Source organism: Hippoglossus stenolepis, chromosome 11, assembly GCF_022539355.2.
Source record: "Hippoglossus stenolepis isolate QCI-W04-F060 chromosome 11, HSTE1.2, whole genome shotgun sequence".
Lineage (NCBI taxonomy): Eukaryota > Metazoa > Chordata > Actinopteri > Pleuronectiformes > Pleuronectidae > Hippoglossus > Hippoglossus stenolepis.
In genome coordinates this window covers 24,476,843-24,486,914 of record NC_061493.1, presented here as the reverse complement: position 1 = coordinate 24,486,914, position 10,072 = coordinate 24,476,843, and the positions used below count along the sequence as shown (strand labels likewise).

The 10,072-nt window shown below is 44.3% G+C and overlaps 1 long non-coding RNA gene across 1 annotated transcript; it reads right to left on the bottom strand.

Annotated features, from left to right (window-relative positions):
• Positions 1–1,829: 1,829 nt before the first annotated feature.
• LOC118117655 lies at positions 1,830–3,364 on the bottom strand. The gene is made up of 3 exons (XR_004697820.2): positions 3,235–3,364; positions 2,603–2,717; positions 1,830–2,515 (listed from the first exon to the last, which is right to left on the bottom strand). It is a non-coding gene; the product is annotated as an uncharacterized LOC118117655 (long non-coding RNA).
• Positions 3,365–10,072: the final 6,708 nt, after the last annotated feature.

The window sequence follows — 10,072 nt, the reverse complement described above, 5'->3', positions numbered from 1 at the left end:
ACATGTCAAGAGCATGTCAGGAACATGTCAGGAACATGTCAGAAGCATGTCAGGAACATGTGGGAGCATGTCGGAACATGTCAGGAACATGTCAGGATGTACATGTCAGGAACATGTCAGGAGCACGTCAGGAACATGTCAACAGCATGTCAGGAACACGTCAGGAACATGTCAGGAACATGTCAGGAACATGTCAGAAGCATGTCAGGAACATGTCAGGAGCATGTCAGGAACATGTCAGGAACATGTCAGGAGCATGTTGGGAACACGTCAGGAACATGTCAGGAGCACGCAGGAACATGTCAGGATCATGTCAGGAACATGTCAGGAACATGTCAGGAGCATGTCAGAAACATGTCAGGAGCATGTCAGGAGCATGTCAGAGTTGTCAGAACATGTCAGGAGCATGTCAGAAACATGTCAGGAGCACGTCAGAAACATGTCAGGAGCATGTCAGGAGCATGTCAGAAACATGTCAGGAGCATGTCAGAAACATGTCAGGAGCATGTCAAGAACATGTCAGGAACACGTTAGGAACCCGTCAGGACTTCAGTGCAGCTGTACTGAAATTACTGAAAAACATCTCTCATGATGCTTTAAAAGATTTGGAGACAGTACAAGTATGAAAGCCTTCAAAATAAGACAGGGATTGAAACAGGAAGAGAGGACAGGTAACTTCCTGTTGATCCTGTGTTTTCAGCTAGTTGCTCTTCAGCAGAAGAACAAATTTAAATGTAGCTCCGCCCTCACTGAGCAGCAGGTTCTTCCTAGAACTGCTCATAAAGAAACAGTTCCACCGACTGGATGAGCTTAGCTTAGCATAAAGCCCAGTGAAACAGTTAGCATGACTGTCCCCTCGAAAAAGCTTAAAAATAAAGAAATACAAAAACGGATTGTGTGTGCGTGTGAAAAAACACTGTAGTCACACGTCATACTAAGTCATTAATATATGTGAATATATGTATATGTATACATATATAATACATATACATATACATATATGTATATGTATTATATATGTGTATGTATTATATGTACTATGTGTATGTATTATATATGTATATGTATTATATATGTATATGTATTATATATGTGTATATGTTCAGTATATGTATTATATGTCAGAACACGTGTTGGTGTCACCATCAGTGGTTTTAATATTTAAACTCAGCTGATGTCGTGTCGTTGGAGGTCATCAGGTCAAACTGAGGCTCTAGACCTCGATATGATGACACACACACACACACACACACACACACACACACACACACACACACACACACACACACACACACACACACACACACACACACACACATGTGTTTTGATGATGTCATCAGTCAGTGTGGGATCGTGTCCAATCATAGAGCTGATTTATCTCTGACGGAAACAAACTTAGTTGTTGTTTATTTAAGTCCATGTGTTAGCTGAGCTGTCAATCACTTTGAAAGTGTCAAATCCTGTGGCCTGAATTCTGGAGGTGGGTGTGGCTTGGTTGATGAATTATATCTTTAGTCATACATGATATTTTCAAACCTGCAAAAATCTAGTTTTAATCAGGTAACGGTGCGTTTCATTCGGTCGCCTGTTGTTGGCGTCATATCCTCTTTGTGCATCTTGTGTCTTTTTTTTTATTCATGCACACGTGACAACACATACACACACATACACACAGATAAACAGCACATAATATAAAATCAACTAAAGACAAAACTAAAACCTGGTGTTCTTCACCAGTTAATCTCTCTAAAGATGCAGGAGATTAATTTTTTTATTTCATCTGAAAATCAGGCGTCTCATTTAGAAAGTAAAAGTACTGTTGTGTTTGTTTGAAGAATCAAAAGTGACTTTTTATTTGAAGTCACATTTTTAGGAAACACGTTTTAGAACTTGGTGAATTTTAACTGTATGTTTGAAGCAGATGAAGGATTTTAGTCGTGAAACGATTTTAACACCGAAGGAATCCTGACCAGGAGAAGACTACAACTCCCATCATCCCTCACTGCTGCACCACAACAACAAACTGGTTTATTGATCCGACTGGGACTGCAGAAAAACACAGATATAATAATGTTACAGGTATTCAATTGATATGTTTAAACGTATATAACTAACAATAACTAAAGTTGATAATTCCACTATACGATGCTCATTTCTTCCCTTTAATGATTTGATTATAGGATCTTTAGCATTTATTAGTAGATTATTAACATCTGTTAAATGACACTATAATGTATCTGTTAACGTCTATAATAATGACAATGAACAACAACATTATTATTCTCATATTTCATATGAAATCATTGAAATCATTTGAAGACTTTTCTTCTTCTTGGGTTTTCAGAGTTGTTACGTCACATGTCTCATTTGAGTTCAGTGTTTGTGGAGTGACCCCACGTGTCCAGGTCTCTGGCTCCATCTGCTGGCAGCTCGCATACTCACAGGAAACACCGCAGGAGATTCAGTGGAGGACTGTGTTGTCTCTGCTGCCCTCTGGTGGCCACGCTCAGTTTGTCTGAAAGAAGAAAGTCTGTTATGAATAAAGTTGTGTGTATATATACTGTATATATATATATATATGTGTGTGTTTACTTTACTGTACCCCTACACAGATATCTTTGTGAGGACCATTTTGAGTCTAGAACCCATGGAGTGAGAACATTTTGGCTGGTCCTCACTTTCTGACCCACTTTTCACGGTTGTTTGAGGGTTGAGACCTGGATTGAGGATTAGAGTTAGAATTAGGTTTAGGTTAAGATAGGATATGTCAGGTCAGTGTGTGAAACTTCAGCCCTAAACTCCATCAAAGGTCACGAATCCTTATTTTGATGTTTTTAAATGCAGTTATTTGTGGATTCATGTAAACTGAGTCTGTTAATTAATGATTTTATAGATTTATTTAAATGACTGATCAGCTCTTATTGAACGTAAACATTTTTTATTTAAAAATAAATAAAAACTCAGTTCTAATTATTAGACATAATATCACTGATGGTCTTTATATACAGTCACTCATTCACACTATTTATTGTGCTGTGTGCGAGAATACAGTTGTCACAAAATGGTTATATATATATATATATATATATTAGTTACTCTGACACTAAACACATTACCTGTTATTAACTGAGTTTTACATAACTAAACAAAGCAGATTTTTAAAATACTATAAATAAAAGACAGTGACTGTATATATAAACTTTGATCTGTGTTGTTTACTTTTTACATATTTACTTCATCACAACGTCGACCAGTGAAGATGACGATAATTCTTCAAATAGCTCAGACACAAACGCTGCCATCTTGTGGTAACGACGTAATTTGCAGTCAGAGTCTGTGCAGTAGTGATCGTGGGGTGGAGCTGTGGTATCAAGGTCCCGCCCACACACACAAGCTCGACCAATCAGGAGTCAGTCTCAGCTGTCAATCATCACGTCTCAGCCTGTTTTTATTTCATCAAATAACTGATTCAAACCAAACTGATCAGAAACACTTGAACAAACATCAGAGAGAGAAGAACGACCTGAAATCACAGAAACATCTTTACAAACATTTATTTAACGTCTACTTTTCATAGATTTGCTTGGTTGACAAGTGCTAGAACTTATAAAGAGATTTTTAACTCCTCTTCATCATCTTCTTCTTCATGTGTTTGTAGTTTTGTCTGAACTTCCATATTTTTGTCTGTGATAAACTGTAATACACGTTTCAGCCTCTAGATGTCACCACCAGGACTTGAGTTGCTTCCTCTTTGTTGCACTGTTAGTAAATATAGTGTTTCCATTCGGTGTAGTGTAACAGTGTGGGTCTGGTATTCTGTTGTTAACCACACACACACACACACACTTACCATCTGCTGTCATCTGTCTGTCCCCTCTGAACCCCCAACAGGCCCACACCAACAGACATCAAATAACCCTTCCATACGAGATGGCCTTTATGTGTGTGTGTGTGTCTGTGTGTATGTGTGTGCGCGCAGGTGTATCTATAGTTATGAGGTCCAAAAAACACCATCATTGTGAGGACATTTTGTCTGGTCCTCACAAATTCAAAGGGCTGTTTGAGGATTAAGACTTGGTTTTAGATTAGAATTAGGTTTAAATTAGGTTTAGTTTTAAGTTAGGGTTAGGCATTTAGTCGTGATGGTTAAAGTTAGAGTACGAGGCAAGGGAATGCATTATGTCAATGAGTGTCCTCACAACTATAGGCAAGTGTGTGTGTGTGTGTGTGTGTGTGTGTGTGTGTGTGTGTGTGTGTGTGTGTGTGTTACACCATAGAAGTAAAGAGTTGTTCTTTTGTCCTCCTTCAGTCCGGTTTCCTGGTGTGAAACCGGACTGGACCCAGTGGATGAGCAGTTCACATGTTGCTGCTGTAAAGAGTCAGCATGAGAATGATGAGTCCAGTGAAACCTGAGAATAACCTCAGGAGTATTCAAACAAATCAAAGTGAGAGCGGCTGCAGGATTATTTCTAACAGCAGAGAAAAGCTGATCTCTAATATTTTTAAAACATCTGAGAAAAAGTCGAACGTGAACAAGACTGAAAATCTGGAGTAAAAGTCCAGTAAAAAAAGTCGACGTGCTGCAGAGGAACAGAGTCAAAGTGTCGACAGAGGCAGCAACACACGTTCAGTGTGTGTGTCCGTCTGACCTTCAGCCACATGTTTGAGTCTCTTAATAATTTAAAAGCCATGATGCTGTAGTGTGTGTGTGTGGAAGCGGTCGCTCGTCTGTAAATGTAAATTCTGCATGTGAATGTGAAGCTGCAGACAAAGACAGAGCAGCTTTTGTTCTTCCACCACAGAAAAGGCCTCTGCAGCTCCTGAAATGGCGGAGAGGGGAACAAGGCTGAGCTGGGAAGGAATCAAAGCCCGGAGCGGAGCCTGAACTCAGGATGGATCTGGAGTCTGATCTGCCTTTTCAATTAGACTGTTTCCAGACAACCTGAAGTCTGACATGTTCCTCACATGATCCTGACATGTTCTCACATGTTCCCACATGATCATGACATGTACATGCTCCTCACATGTTCCTCACATGATCCTGACATGTTCCTCACATGTTCCTGATATGTTCCTGACATGTTCCTCACATGTTCCTGACATGTTCCTGACGTGTCTGACGTGTTCCTCACATGTTCCTGACGTGTTCTGATGTTCCTCACATGTTCTGCAGGTTCTCTATGTGAGAACAAATGTCTGAGTCAGTGTCTCTGGACATGTTCTGGATCTTCTCCTGCAGCCTCCTAGTAAAATGTGTAACATGTCAGAGTGAGTCCATGTGAGGAGACAGCAGGACAATGTGTGGAAGCTTCCCAGTGAGCGAGTGGACGTGTTGATGAGGTTTCTAACACGTGACGGACGTGAAACTGGAAGAACACAAACATCTCAGGATGAAGAAGAGGAGCCGTACACGTAGAAGACGAAGACGTCAACTTGGAAACACGAGGAGATTCCAGACGCCTCCTGCTGCTCTACAGGCTCCGCCCTGCTGCTCTACAGGCTCCGCCTGCTGTTCTACAGGCTCCGCCCTCGCCTGGATGTTCCCACATGTTCCTGTTTGAACGAGTCGGACCCGACAACCTGCTGCTGCTTCACAAACACCAACTACACGAAGTTGGTTTGACAGTTTGTTTCTTGCTGATCCAGAATTTTTTTGTGAAATCAGACAAATCAAAGTATCTCACTGCTGCATCGCACCACGATGGTCCCACACATCACACACATTATTAAACATTACAAACTCTGATGTCCACACTTTGTTCTGGATCTTGATGATTTCGTTGGTGTCACCATCAGCTCACTTTCTGTGCCCAGAAATGCCCCCCACTTCCTGTCTCTGACCACTTCTTTATCTCTGACTCTCTCAAACTGACAACCCGACCACATCAACAGACTCTGTACCTGCTCCTCTCTCCCTCCTCTGACCTCCTCTCTCCCTCTCTCCCTCTCTCCCTCTCTCCCTCCTCTCTCCCTCTCTCCTCCTCTCTGACCTCCTCTCTCCCTCTCTCCCTCTCTCCCTCTCTCCCTCCTCTCTCCCTCTCTCCCTCTCTCCCTCCTCTCTGACCTCCTCTCTCCCTCTTCCCTCCCTCTCTCCCTCCTCTCTGACCTCCTCTCTCCCTCTCCCTCCTCCTCTCTCCTCCTCCTCTCTCCTCCTCTGACCTCCCCTCCTCTCTCCTCTCCTCCTCTCTCTCTCTCCTCCTCCCCCTCCTCCTCTCTCCCTCCTCTCTCCCTCCTCTCTGACCTCCTCTCTCCCTCTCCCTCCTCTCTGACCTCCTCTCTCCCTCTCCCTCCCTCTCTCCTCCTCCTCCCTCCTCCCCCCTCCTCTCTCCCTCCCTCTCCCCTCCCCTCTCTCCCTCCTCTCTGCCTCCTCTCTCCTCTCTCCTCCTCCGAGCTCCTCTCTGACCTCCTCTGGTTTATCTCCCTTCCACTGACTCCTTCTCACTCATGCATCCTAACTCTGCCACAGACTGTCTCCTTTCTACTCTGTCCTCCTCTCTTGACTCTCTCTGTCCTCTTACTTCAGGCCGGAGCCCAAGTCCTCCCCAGCTCCGTCTGACTCGAGCCGACCGAGCCACTATGTGAGCATCACAAAGGAAATGGTGAAGATCTAAACACCCTGACGAGCTGCTCACTGATCAGTCTCCTCTCTTTTCTTTCTGTCTCCAGTTCTGCAGCCAAAAGCTCTTTTACTAAACTACATTTCCTTCATCTTCATCTTCATCATCTTCACTTTCCTCTTTCACCCCGTCTCCCAATCAAGTTCTTACCTTGGTAACCTCCGCCCCCACCACCTGCCCCTTGACCCCATCTCACATTCTCCAGTCTATCGCTCCTGACCTTCTTCCCTTTCTCACCCATCTTATCAACACTTCCCTGTCAACTGTTTCCCTAACTCTCTGAAGGAGGCAAGAGTAAACCCTCTCCTGAAGAAACCCCCCCCCCCTCGACCCGTCTGAAGTAAACCACTACAGACCTGTCTCTCTTCTTCCCTTTGTTTCCACAGCTCTGAGCGAGCTATCTTTAATCAACTCTCCTCCCATCTCCACCATAACAACCTTCTTGACCCTCACCAGTCTGGTTTCAAGGCCACTCACCTGAGACTGTCCTCCTTGCTGTCTCTGAGCAGCTTCACACTGCTAGAGCCGCCTCTCTCTCCTCTGTCCTCATCCTTCTAGACCTCTCTGCTGCATTTGACCCAGTGAACCACCAGATCCTTATTCCCCCCCCCTCAGGACCTGGGTGTCTCAGGCTCTGCTCTCTCCCTGCTCTCATCCTACCTCAACGACCACACTACCAGGTAACTTGGAGAGGATCTGTGTCTGAACCTTGTCCTCTCACTACTGGGGTCCCTCAAGGTTCCGTCCTGGGTCCCCTCCTCTTCTCTCTCGGCTCTGTCATTCACTCACATGGCTTTTCCTACCATAGCTACGCTGATGACACCCAACTAATCCTCTCTTTCTCCCAATCTGAAACACAGGCAGCAGCAGGAATCTCTGTCTGACATCTCTCAGTGGATGTCTGCACACCACCTGAAACTTAACCTTGACAAGACTGAACTACTTTTCCTTCCAGGGAAAAACTCTCCCACCCACGACCTGAGTATGACCTTTGACAACTCTGTGTTAGCCCCCAGACTGCTAGGAACCTGGGTGTGACACTCGACAGTCAACTCTCCCTCACTGCCAACATTACTGTAACAACATGTTCCTGTAGTTTCATGCTGCACAACATCAGGAGAACACGCCCCCTTCTCACTCAGAGGGCGGCATGGGTTCTGGTCCAGGTTCTGGTCATCAACCTGAGTTCACTCACACCACTCCGCTCCTTCACTGGTTACCAGTAGCTGCCCGCATCTGTTTCCAAACACTAGTAGTTGATACCGTGCTGTGAACGGATCGGGTCCAGTCTACATCCAGGACATGGTCAAACACCCCAGCCCGTCCACTCCGCTCTGCATCGGACAATCAGCTGTTTGTTGTCCTGGCTCCTAAACGGTGGAACGAGCTCCCCAATGACATCAGGACAGGAAGTCTACACATCTTCCTCCAGACTAAAGACACATCTCTTCAGACCACACCTTGAATAAAATAAACAGTAGCACTTACAGGTCACTTACATGTAGCACTTTGTAGTTTGTCTTTCTTGAAGAAAATTGTACTTTCTTGATTCTTGTTGTTCTGGTTTGTTCCTCATGGTTGATGAACTTATTGTGAGTCGCTTTGGATAAAAGCGTCAGCTCAATGAAATGTAATGTGATCTATACTGTGAATGGTCTGTGTTCATGCAGATCTTTTCTAGTCTTGATGACACTCAAAGCTCCTCACAGTACAGTTTACTATTCCACACACACACACACACACACACACACACACACACACACACACACACACACACACACACACACACACACACACCTATCACATCAAACACACACTCAAACACACACACACATCACACACACATCACACACAGCCGTCAGGTCGAGCTAAAAACGTCGACCTTTAGACCCGTTCTACCTCCTGTACCACAGCTCCCCGTGTACTACTGTACTACAGACTACTGTAATATATAGTTTTGTAATATTTACTAAATGATCGCATAAACGATATTCTAGAAAAGTATGTTGAGTAGGACACGAAGATCCAGTCAAAGTTGTGATGCCTCTGTTCATCTCCACCTCTGGGAATCTCCCTGTTTTCACTTCAGAGACAGAAGAAACAAAACTATGTTGAAGCAGAAGAACGACACGAAGGAAACCCGGTCTGTGCTGACTTACTTCTGTGTAGTAGAATACCTGAGTACTCTATACAGTACTTGAGTTACTCCACGGCTCAGTTTGGAAAAACAAGGACGGTTTTGATGTTTTCAGGCTGACAAACATGAAGAGACATGATGATCCATCTGTCACTGTCAGGTTCACACACACACACACACACACACACACACACACACACACACACACACACACACACACACACACACACACGCCCCCTTTCATAACAGCCAGTAAGTCTGTGTTTCTAAAAATACTGGACTCGCCCTCAGACTCTGGGGAGGAACTCTCTCCCGGTTTGAAGAATCTCTGGTGGCTGAGGTCTGAAGAGTTTCCTGTCAGACCAAACATGGAGTCCTGACTGGAGGGGGTGAAGAGTGAGTGAGGCTGAGAAACAACACAAGACTGACTACAGCCACAGTCCTCTCACGCTGACGGGTTTGTTGTGATATGTTCAGTTACAGGTTCAGTGAAAAGGATATAGTGACATCTTCAGGTCGTTCACGTGTATGACACCTGAAGTATGTATATTTAGTGTCTTCAAGAGGTGAAGTTACATTTTACATCGACTGAACCCCGAGGACACGAGAACTCTGATTTCAGACATGAACTCTGTCAAATATTGTTCAGACATTTTCTGCAGTGTGTGCTTCTCTTGTCTCATCAGGATTGGCCAATCAGATCACTTCTAAACAAAGCGACCTGTGACTCCTCCCTCAGCGAGTCACTGAGTGAAACATGAGGTGGAAAACATCAGTTTAGATCAAATGAAAAGATAAATCTTCAGGAGACTTTGAGGACGTCCGAGTCTCTTTCACGTATAAAGTCTGGACATGACGACCCGGTCTCTCACTGTCAGGACGTTTTTAATCATTTACATTTCCTGTAAAACACTCAGTCAGAACTGGTGTTATCTCCCCCAGAGGCAGAAATAACCATCTGAACATGATCTCACTCATGATCCAGCAGCAGTTCAGCTTCTTCCTGCTCAGGATAAAAAACTAATATTTGCCGTCGGTTGGTTTCAGGGCGGGAACGTGAGGTATGAGGAAGTGCTGGTGTGGAGCGAGCTGCAGGAGACGGCCTGCAGGTCTGAAACATGTCGGCTGAGATCACGCTGCACACTTCCTGTTTCTCTCCCACTGCTTCACGCTGTTTGTTGGATCAGTGAAAGTGACGAACACTGTGCAGCCGAGAGGTGACGGCTGTGTTTGCTCAAACATCCTGTTTACACTGGTTTTGAATCCAGTTTCTCTTCACATGTCAAACTTTAGAGTTTGGCCGGTTGGACTGATCCGT